Here is a 12,503-nt window from a genome sequence, read left to right on the forward strand (position 1 = left end):
ACATACGGTACAGGTAATAAAGGATATATACAAGGTAACATATATTTCTTTAGCTAAATTCCACATCATCCAAATAATTTTCATTTTGCAGGTTTCGTACATATGCAAATCTTGTATTTTTCCCTGCTTTATTAATGTATTCCAGTGGTGTGACACTCATTTTAGTTCAGGAGCCACATTCATCCCAATATGATCTCAAGTGGGCCGGACCAGTAAAATAATACCAGTGAAAAAAGTAAAATTACATTATGTTAATGTTTATATCTACATCATTTCCTTAAAAAATCTGAAACACGTGAACAACTTGAAATGTCTTAAGAAAAACAAGTGCAGTTTTAACAATATGCGACAGTTTACCATTTGCACATGTGCATTACAGCTTACATTACAATTACAAATACACATAATACTGATAAAATTGCATTTACTTTTCTCAAGACATTTCACGCTGTTCATGTTTCTTCAGGTTATTCACATTTTTTATAAAAGGATAGTTTGTTAATGTAAACATTTTCATGTAATTTAACTTTTTTACACTAAAACAAAGATCAAATCTGCAGTTGTCATTATTTATCGAATATTATGACAGTATTTTTCTGGTCTGACCCAACTGAGATCTAATTGGTTTATTTGTGTATGTACGGAACCTGAAATAAAAATGATTTTTACACTATTGATTGTTAATATCTTCAGTGTAATTTTGCATTTCACACATTCATCCTCCAGGCCAGATTGGACCCTTTGGTGGGCCAGATTTGTCCCCCAGGCCGCATGTTTGACACCTGTGATGTATTCTATTTATATTATTTATTGCTTTTATCTTTTCACACTGACTTACCTTTCCTTTTTTTTTTTTTTTGCTAGTATTTTTATATGTAACTGATCTATTGTGACCAAGTAATGTCCCTTGCGGATCAATAAAATGAGTCTAAGTCTAAATAAAGTTCAGGAATCACTTGACTGTAGTCGACATTCACAAGAGAAATTTCGATAAAATACATCGAGAAAACAAAAGACGGTTTGCAAAGTAAGAAGTAAAGGTGTAATCGTGACCCAGTTACATTTGCTTTTGCACAGACACACAATTTCACACCATCTTGAAGTCATAAATAAAAGAAACTGAGAGTCTGCAAATGTGGGAAAACAGAGATACAGGAAATCCTACAAGCAATGCTGCATAAAGTAGATATTTATTTAAATAGATTTGTTTTAACCTATAAAGACCCAAACATCCACCAAAGACCACAACCATCTACTGATCTAAACTGTTTAAAACCTGTTAATCCATTATAGTTTCAGCTTCAGGTTGTTTCGAAGGCTTTAGTACGTCTTTGGTCTTTGGTGGTTACCCCAAAAATGTTAATTTTATACTGGATTTAGTTCACATTTAAATATTTTCAATGGTCTTTAAGGTATTTAAGGCAGCTGCTGTCTGAGGTGGTTCAGGTTGTCTCTGTTGTGTTGTTTCATATTGTGGATTAGTAATATGGTACACAGAAAACCTGCCTGAGTAAAATTTACTCAGATAACATTTAGTCCCTCTCTAAAAAGAGTAAAAGTTACTCTTTGGGTAGAGCTCTCCAAACTCAATAGAGTCAAATTTACTCAATATAGAGCCAAATTTACTCAATGTAGAGCCAAATTTACTCAATATAGAGTCAAATTTACTCACTGTAGAGCCAAATTTACTCAATGTAGTCAAATTTACTCAATGTAGAGTCAAACTTACTCAATATAGTCTAATTTACTCAAGATAGAGTCAAATTTACTCAATGTAGAGCCAAATTTACTCAATATAGAGTCAAATGCACTCAATATAAAGTCAAATTTACTCAATGTAGAACCAAATTTACTCACTATAGAGTCAAATTTACTCAATATAGAGTCAAATGTACTCAATGTAGAGTCAAATTTACTCAATATAGAGCCAAATTTACTCAATATAGAGTCAAATTTACTCAATATAAAGTCAAATTTACTCAATGTAGAGCCAAATTTACTCAATGTAGAGTCAAATTTACTCACTGTAGAGTCAAATTTACTCAATATAAAGTCAAATTTACTCAATATAGAGCCAAATTTACTCTTTTTGAGGAAAATGCTCAGTAATTTTTCCTGTGTAGCAGATGCTCTGAAACTGTAACTAGTAACTTCAAAACAATGAAATAGAAACATGGAACTGATTTATAATGCGTAGTATTGGACAGACTCTATGTTTTTAACCCATAAAGACCCAAACATCCACTGGTGACCAAAACCATCTACTGATCTAAACTGTTTAATACCTGTTGATCCACTAATTCTATCAATACATGGAAATAATTGGTGTTTAATGCAGTTCTTTATCTTTTCATGGTCATCAGATATGACCCATTTGGATGTTCAGAGGCTCTGCAGTTACCATGGAAACAATGTCATCTTCTACAACATTGATTCACCAGTAAAACCCATGGAGTTGGATCAATGACAGTGGATGGACACTTGTTTTTACGTTCATCTATTGATATCTTTGCTGAAAAGTCACTTTTTCTTCAGCTTTCTCTGTTTCTGATATAAAAACCCTCAGCTTTGTTGTTACATATTAGGGTATGGATTTAGGGCTGTGCAATAGTTAGATTCTCCATTCAGATTCAAGTTTATTTGTCATTTCAGCATATAAAAATACACAGAAACAAAATATTGTACTCAGGTCCCCGACTGTCAGCAGCATTTAGTAAAAAATAGTATAAATTACTGATAAAATAATAAAAATAATAAAATACTGATATAAAAACAAAATAGTAATAACAATAACACCCCCCCTAACAATTACTTATAAATAACTAAAAAAAAGTTTTCTAATTTGGTTTAGGACTATTTTGTTCGTTGTTGTGGCTTGAAGTCTAAGGACAGGAGTGAGGATTTAAAACTTTATTACACAGGTGTCAAACATGCGGCCCGGGGTCCCAAACCGGCCCACCAAAGTTTCCAATCTGGCCCGTGGGATGAATTTGCAAAGTGCAAGTTAGGGCATCGAACTCAAAAACAATATCATAACAACCTATAAACAATGACAACACCAATTTTTTCCTCTTTGATTCAGTGCAAAAAACATTAAATTATGAAAATATTTACATTTAGAAACTCTTCTTTAGCAATAAAATATGAATAACCTGAACAAATATGAACAACCTGAAATGTCTAAAGACAATTAAGTGCAATTTTAACAATATTTTGCCTGTTACTACATGTTTTGTGCCTTTGGAGAGCTGATCTGTAATACACATGTAGCTTGTAAATGATAAGTCGAGGCATAATATTGATAAAATTGTACTTATATTTCTAAACAAATGTAATTTTTCAGGTTATTCACACCCTTTTTGTTTGGATAGTTTGTAAACGTAAATATTGGCATAATTGAATGTTATTTTTTGCACCGAAACAATTCGGAGTTGTCACTATTTGTTGCCTATTGTGCTATTATTGTACTGGTCCGGCCTACTTCAGATTAAATAGGGTGTGAATGTGGCCCCCGGAAGAAAATGAGTTTGACAATTATTTGATAATGAGAATGGTGGGATTAAATAAGTTTTTCTTCTTCCCACTCCTTTTCGAGTGTAAATGAATGATTTGGGGATTTTGAATTTGCATGTATTCTGTAAATGCTCGAAATAAACAAAAAACTGAATGAATGAATGAATGAAAAACTATGATGAATAAATGTGGAAATCTAGTAAGTCTTGCACCAAAATCAACATGTTTAGTAGAAGAGCAAATGAGCACAAAAACACAAAGTAGGTTTCATTTCTGTGCAACAGTTCTGTGCAGAGGTGTCACTTTGCAGCAGAAGTAAAAGTAAAAATCAAGCAGAAAAAACAATCAATCTGCAGCAGATACTTCCTCATGGCTGGCAGAGCAGTTAGACCAGTCTGTGGTCTATTAATGCCACGTTGAGGGCACCGCTCTGGGAAACCACTGAACTTCAGCTTCCCGACTGTACACATCAGAATAGAAATCACACCTCCTACAAACAAACTGCTGAGCGAAGAGCGGACTGGAAAAGCAAACGCTGAGCTCAGCAAAGTCATGAAACCTGTTTAGCGCTGCAGAAGATCAGTTCTCTTAAAGTTTTTTTTTTTTTCATGGAAGGTTGGTTGAAGTTGTTATTCAAGGAATCTGTGTTCAGCTGCTACTTCCTCAAAGACCTGTGTGCTTTACAAAAAACATCAAATTTTACACTTACGACTTAATTTTGATGGGTTTTTTTTTGTTTTTTTTTTGCTGAAATCTGTCTTTTTTGTGTGGTTGTGAACCCTTTAAGCACCAAAGTCGCAATATTGTGATAAGCGACACAACTGAAACAGACCATAGAGGGGACAAATGGGTGCTGATAAGGGGTGGGGGGTGTGAAAATGACAAATTCATGGGGCTCAGCATTTGTGGGGGGCCCATAGAGCAGTGGATACAGGTTCAAAGTTGTGAAAATTATGAGTAAGATCCGTTGTATAACAGAGGCATAGAAGTCAGGAGTCGGTTCAGTTTTGTTTCACGCTAGCGTAAGTGACGTTATGTGCGACCCCCCCTCCCCCCTCCTCCCGTCTGACAGATTGAGAAGATACTGTATTTATGAAGGATCCGCAACATTTATGCTTTCATGGGGCCCATAAGTGGTAGCGGCACCTTTGGATTTGGATGGCAGACATGTGATCCTTTAATATAGCGATGGGCAGTCCCTTTTTTTTTTTTTTTTTGCTAACTTCATTCTTTTGGTTTGTTCATCTATTGTGAATTGATTCCAAATCAATTCATTTAATTCACCAATTTAAAAAAAAAACAAATGAATAAAAAAGTCATCTAGCAGGCACTGGTCATGAACTGGCGACGCTAAATTGCTAATTGTACGCTTAATCCATTATGCTACAGTGTTGAAAATCTCTCTGTCAGGACACTTTAGAGACAGTTTGACAGATTAGTGTTACTAAATGACCCACATTTTTACTTTTACATTCATTTTTGCTTTAGTTGGACCATAAGGGATTATCCAAAACAAGGAGCTACTTTATATTGAAATAAATGTTGGAATGGCAATCAATTAAAGTTCGCTCTCTGACGGGACATTACTGTGTTTAGACCCTACTTAAACAGAAGTAGCAGTAGGTCTAACCCTTATTATCGCTCTTTCCTGTCCATCTATGAATGATGTAATTAGAAAATTACAAAACTTAATATAGATTTTCTGCTTGTATATGAATGTAGTACTACTTTCCCAATAGTAAATAGTAATAGTATTTGGTATGCTTTTGACTATCTATCTATCTATCTATCTATCTATCTATCTATCTATCTATCTATCTATCTATCTATCTATCTATCATTGCTTAAAAGAACTTTGTCCTCTGTGTGTTTAATTTTATTTTATTAGTGTACTTTCTTTCTGTTCTGTCTTCTTGCGGTATGGGTATCTAGTCTCGTTCAGCGGTTCAATAGACTAAGTGACTCAGCTAGTCATCGATTTGTGTACGATTCAGTGAGTCATCAATTTGTGAACAATTCAGCGAGTCATCAATTTGTGAACAATTTAACAAGTCATCGGTTTGTGAGCGATTCAGCAAGTCATCGATTTGTCAACGAAGCATCAGTTTGTGAATGATTCAATGAGTCATCAATTTGTCAGCGATTCAGCGAGACATCAATTTGTGAGCGATTTAGCGAGTTAGTTTGTGAGCAGTTCAGCGAGTCACTGATTTGTCAGCGAAGCATCAATTTGTGAACGATTCTGCGAGTCATTGATTCGTGAACACTTCAGCTAGTCATCGATTTGTGAGTGATTCAGTGAGTCATCAATTTTTGAGCGATTAAGGGAGTCATCGATTCGTGAACGATTCAGCTAGTCATTGATTTATGAACGATTCAGCGAGTCATCAATTTGTGAATGATTCAGAGAGTCAGCAATTCGTGACCGATTCAGCAAATCATCAATTGGTGAATGATTCAGAGAGTCAGCAATTCGTGAATGATTCAGAATCATTTCAGTGACTCAGCCAGACTCAGCTCTTCTCTGCCACTCTTTCCTTCAGCGGTTCTCTACCTCAGCTCGGTCCGTCCGTCGTCTGCCGTCACCTAGTCGTGGAGCCTACCTGCGTCACACAGCATTTCCACCTCCGACTTAATGAGCGATTCTGACTAATTTATGTGATAATAAAATATTAGCAAAGCGCAGCTGAATCAACTCAGTTACGTTCGTGAATCGATTCAGCTCGTTCACTTAAATGAATCGATTCTTTTGGGCAATTCTTTGGACAATAGCCCATCACTAATTCAAAGTGAAGAAGAAAATCCAGTTTGAAAGGCGCAGATGTTTATTCAGTGTTGATGAAGCACTTGGAATCATGTTTATTATCATTTTCCACAACATGATTTCATTAATAAACATATTTATCTACACATTTGTCTGAACATTAGTCTGTATAAACTGAAATCTCTCAGAATATTCTACCAGTGGTCGTCCATGGACTCAGAGCAGAGTCAAACGATGCCTCTTCTTCCTGGAATAATCCACAGAAGGACCTGAAACTGTCAGAACTCGCTACATTCAGAGAAATTTAGTCTATTTTAATGGATCCAATCACTTCGAAACCTGCATCGTGATCATTTCAATGTATAATTAAACCATAAAGACCCGGTGCTACTTTTGAGGCAGAATGAATTTTACTCTCTATTTAACCTTTCTTAAGTGTTTTAGCACCATTTGTTACAACGTTATCCACAGAATTTAACATTTTTCAGTATATTTTCCTATATTTAATTCATTGATCATATAGATGTTCATAAAAGCTCAGAGTAAATTCAAAGGTTATTATATAAAAACGAAGAAAACTGAAGAATATATCATTAACTGAACATAAAAACAAGCATCTACAACGTTGTTTAGTTAATTTTTTATCCATTCTGTTAATATTATTTGTTATTTTTAAAATCTTTTTGTTAATTATGTTGTTTGTTTTGTTATATTTTCTTCAGTTTGTTTGGTTTGTGGCTTATTATGTTCATGATACGTATTATTTTGTCGATTTATTCTTAATTTTTCTTCATGTTGTTGCTCATTTTATTCATTTTTATTTCATTTTAGTTCATTTTTATTTTGTTATTCAGGACTTTGTACATCTTTTTTTAAATTTGATTTTGTTCACTCATCTCCATCCACTGTCACCGATCCAACTCCACGGGTTTTACTGGTAAATCAATGTTGTAGAAGATGACAGTGTTTCCATGGTAACTACGGAGCCGCTGAACGTCCAAATGGGTCATATCTGATGACCATGAAAAGACGAATAACTATATTTTACACCAATCATTTACATGGATTAGAATCGGATAAGATTTGAATGATAAGATTGAATGAAGCAAAAAAAATCTTGAATTAAGCAAAAAAAAAAATCTGCCAATGGAGCAAGTGAAAATTATCTTGTAAGATTTCTTGAAATAAGATTTTCAAGACCTATTGTCTAAAAATCAGTTCTCAATTATTGACATGTGATCTACTTTTTTTTCTCATGTTAGGTAGGTAAGCATCGTGGGTTCAAATCAGTGGTTTCCAACCTTTTTTTTTTAATCTTGTGACCCCATTTATCATCATAAATCATCAGACATTCAAAACGGAGCCTGCTTTTTTTTTTTTTTTTTTTTTTTTGCTAAAATTAACTTGTTTTTGATCATGTAATAGTTTGCTATACTACGTTGTAAATAAACCTTAATTTTAGACGACATTTAGTCTACATCTCCAGTATGTATCTATATCACACAGTAAAAAATGCAGCATCAATATTTCAGAGTCAAACTATTTTAACCTAGACAGAGTATTTATAGCTCTATGGAGAGTAAACCAGCTCTAACGGAAGAGTTAAAAGTCAGTGTAAAGTGTCAAATTCAACTCTACAGAGTGATGATTAGTGCCAGTCTGCCGCATTGCATTGTGGGTACTGGACATTTTACTCATTGTGTTCTATTTTATGTGCAAGGGTTCAAGGAGTGGGGTTTGTATTAATGTTTATTTAAGTTAATGCAGTGGTTTCCAACTTTTTTTGGCTCATGAGCCCATTTTAACATCACAAATTTCTGGTGACCCCAGACTTTTTTTTTTTTTTTTGCTTAAATTAATTTGTTTTTGATCATGTAATAGTTTGCTATACTATGTTGCAAATAATCGTTAACCCTTTCATGCATGAATTATGAGACCCTTAACCCTTTCATGGATAGTGGTGACTACAGTGGACAGTTGTTCAAAGGTGTTCTTTTGTATATTCATGGATTTTGTTGGTTTAGTTCCATATCAGCCAACACAGTGGACACTTATGCATAATCCCATACACTGAAATTCATACCATTACTGTAACTTTGCTGTTCTAGATAAACCTGATCTGCACTAACATGTTTGAGTGTAAAAAATTCCTTATTGTTATTACATTTAATTAACAGTTTGTTTGTTTGTTTTTTGCATATTATCTCCATAAAGTGAGTAATAATTACTATTAGAGTATGTTCAAATGTGAGAAAACATCAGATTAGCATCATTAAATTTTTTTTTTTTTTCCCATAGTTTTCACAGTATATCAGTAAATACATGTTTCTTTGCTTTTAAAATTAAACGCATGGTGTCCAGCAGAGTGGATATTTTTATAACTCCATGAAAAATAGCTTCATAAAAAAATTCAATCACATTTCTTATGCCTAAAGAGGAATAAAAAAAAAAACACTCAGAAAAAAAAGTCTTGATTAAGGTTCTCATAATTCATGCATGAAAGGGTTAAACAAGATTTTTTTTCCTGAGTGTTTTTATTCCTCTTTAGGCGTGAAAAAAACATGCCTAAAGAAAATTTTCTTCTGAACCTATTTTTCATGGAGCCGCAAAAAATGTCCGCTCAGCTGGACACCATGCGTTTAATTTTTGAAGCAAATAAACATGTATTTACTGATATATTCTGTGAAGTCTATGAAATAAAAACATTTTTAATACTTATTGAAGGTAATTCATTTATCAGACAGAGGTAGTTGTTTGTTTACTTGCTTTAAAAGTTTGTCTGATAAATTAATTACCTACAATAATTACACTGGTCAACAACAAATTTATTGTTTAAGTTTTTGGAGCTGATTTAGGATCATTTTGGTGTGCTGAATCCAAAAATCACATTCATTTTGCTCAATCAGGTCAACTTTCTGAACTATGCTACATATTGGCTTTTTAACATTTTTGCTTACATTTATGAGCATTTTCACATCATATGATACAAAATTCTTTCATATTTCTTGCAATAAATGAGTTCTGAAGATTTTACTTTTGCCAATTTATGATGAATGTTTTTTTTTAATATTACAGGTGAATGAAATGGCTTCGACTGGAAGATCTTGCAAAAATAAGCCTGACGTATTCTGCTACATCTGCGCTGAATACATATGAGTACATCCTGTTAGAAAATTATTTTTTTTCTCTTAAAACCTATTTTGGGTGACAACTATATAAAAAATCAACTGATAAAGTCACAAAAATGTAATCAATTTTGTGAGAAGATCAAATTTTTCAAAATCAAATTAGCAAAAAAACCTGACCTGATTGAGAAAAACAGATGTCATTACCATAATACATTGTGGGATCAGAATACCCATCCCTTCAGTTACTATAGGAATACCTACACAATATATTTTTTATAAGTTAGTCTTTTTTAAAATCAATTACTACAGATTTCAGACAACCCTATTTGAATTCCCAACCCAAATGCTGAAAAACACTGGTTTAAAGTATTATCTTGTTTGTTACTTTCTTTACTTTATCACTTTTTTATATTCTGGTATAAATACATAACTCAAATTGCAGTTTGGTTGATTGCTGGTTGTTTCTTTTTTAATTTGCTCCCTTTTATTAAGGGACATGGACAGAGGGAAGTCTCATATCATGTTTACACCTCTGTAACCCCTTGAACGGGCGTAACATGCAGTGAGTAATATTTCAAGATAAAAACACTGATGCATTTTTATTTCATAACCCACGGGCGTAGATATAATCACAACACCCAATGTTGCAACATCTAAAGCGGAACCGATGACTGGAGAAGGAGTATGACCCACAGCAATGTATGCTGATGAGTAAACTGTGGTGAAAGTTCAAATATGCAAGTGAAGGAAGGGTAGAAGTACCACACAGTTTGTCTGCTGCAGTAAAAGTGAAAGCACTGGAAAAAAATCTACATCTGACCAAGTGTATTTGTCTCATTTCTAGTCCAAATATCTCATCACACTTAAAATAAGACAGAATCACCTAAAGCAGGGGTGTCAAACTCATTTTAGTTCAGGGGCCACATTCAGCTAAATTTGATCTGAAGTGGGTCAGACCAGTAAAATAAAAAAAAAAAATAAAAAAAAAAAAAAAAAAAATATATATATATATATATATATATATATATATATATATAATGTCAACTCCAAACTTTTCTCTATGTTTTAGAGTGAAAAAAGTACATTTACATTATGAAAAGGTTTCCATCTACAAACTATCTTTTCAAAAGGTGTGAATAACATGAACAAACTGAAAAAACAAGTGTAATTTTAACAATATTCTGCCTCAGTTTATCATTTACACATGTACATTAAAACTTACAGAACATCGTGGATGTACAAATACACAAAACATTTCATAACAGGCAGAATCTTGTTAAAATTGTACTTACTTGTCTTAAGACATTTCAGGTTGTTCATATGTGTTCAGGTTATTCACATTTGTTGTGAAATTATACTTTGTAAATGTAAATATATTCATGTATTTACACTAAAACAAAGAGAAAAACTTGGAGTTGTCATTATTTCAATGTTATTATGATAGTATTTTACTGGTCCCGCCCACTTGAAACTGAATAAGTCTGAATGTAGAAACTGAACTAAAAGAATTGTTAATATCTTAGTGTAATTTTTGCATTTCACAAATCCATTCCAAGGGCCAGATATGACCCTTTGGCGGGCCAGATTTGGCCCCCGGGCCACATGTTTGACACCTGTGACCTAAAGAGTAGCTTTTCAGTGAGATATAAGAACTGATTTATAGACAATAGATCTGGAAAATCTAATTTCAAGAAATCTTACCGAGATAATTTTCACTTGTTCTATTGGCAGATTTTTTGTGCTTGAATTAAGCAAAAAAGTCTGAAAATGGAACAAGTGAAAATCAAAACAAGAAATTTTGATAACATTTAAGAATATTTGACTTATTTCCAGTAGGGCTGTTTTTGCAGTGTGCACTTGACAGAGCTAACACTGCTGTAGAAGCCAATAATGTAATAACAACTGATAACGTAATAAGGGCCGATAATGGGATAAATTTGCTATTTTTAAAATGTAATATGCCAGTAACGTAATATCTGGCCAATAACGTAATAAAAGTCCTGAACCGATAACATAATAGCTTTTGGCCAATAATGTTATAACTTATTACGTTATTGGGTCAGTTATTACATTTGCAAAGAATTTTTTTTTTTTTTTTTTTTAACAGGCTGATGATGTAATAACCAGCCAATAAGTTATAATGTTATTGGCCAAAAGTTATTACGTTATCAGTTCAGGACTTTTATTACATTATTGGCCAGATATTACGTTATTGGCTTGTTACATTTTAAAAATGGCAAATTTATTACGTTATTGGTTGTTATTACATTATTGGCTTCTACAACTGCAAAAATCTAAATCTTACCAAGCGCATTTTAATCATTTCTAGTCCAAATATCTCATCACACTTAAAATAAGACAGAATCATCTAAAGAGTAACTTTTCAGTGAGACATAAGAGCTGATTTTTAGACAATAGATCTGGAAAATCTGATTTCAAGAAATCTAACCAAGATAATTTTCACTTGTTCTATTGGCAGATTTTTTAATTTTTTGCTTGAATTGAGCAAAAAAATCTTGAATTAAGCAAAGAAAGTCTGACAATGGAACAAAGTGAAAATGAAAACAAGAAAATTTGATAACATTTAAGAATATTTGACTTAATTCCAGTAGGGCTGTTTTTATGGCGTGCACTTGACAGAACTAACACTGCAAAAATCTAAATATTACCAAGTGCATTTTTCTCATTTCTAGTCCAAATACCTCATCACACTTAAAATAAGACAGAATCACCTAAAGAGGAACTTTTCAGTGAGATATAAGAACTGATTTATAGACAATAGATCTGGAAAATTCAATTTCAAGAAATCTTACCAAAGATAGTTTTAACTTGTTCTATTGGCAGATTTTTTTTTTTTTTTTTTTTGCTTGAATTAAGCAAAAAAAAAAATCTTGAATTAAGAAAAAAAGTGAAACAAGTGAAAATTTGATAACATTTAAGAATATTTGACTTATTTCCAGTTGGGCTGTTTTTACAGTGTGCACGTGACAGAACTCACACTGTGAAAATCTAAATCTTACCAAGTGTATTTTTCCCATTCCTAGTCCAAATATCTTATCCCAGTTAAAATAAGACAGAATCACCTAAAGGGTAACTTT

Source organism: Sphaeramia orbicularis, chromosome 9 (genome assembly GCF_902148855.1).
Source record: "Sphaeramia orbicularis chromosome 9, fSphaOr1.1, whole genome shotgun sequence".
Classification (NCBI taxonomy): domain Eukaryota; kingdom Metazoa; phylum Chordata; class Actinopteri; order Kurtiformes; family Apogonidae; genus Sphaeramia; species Sphaeramia orbicularis.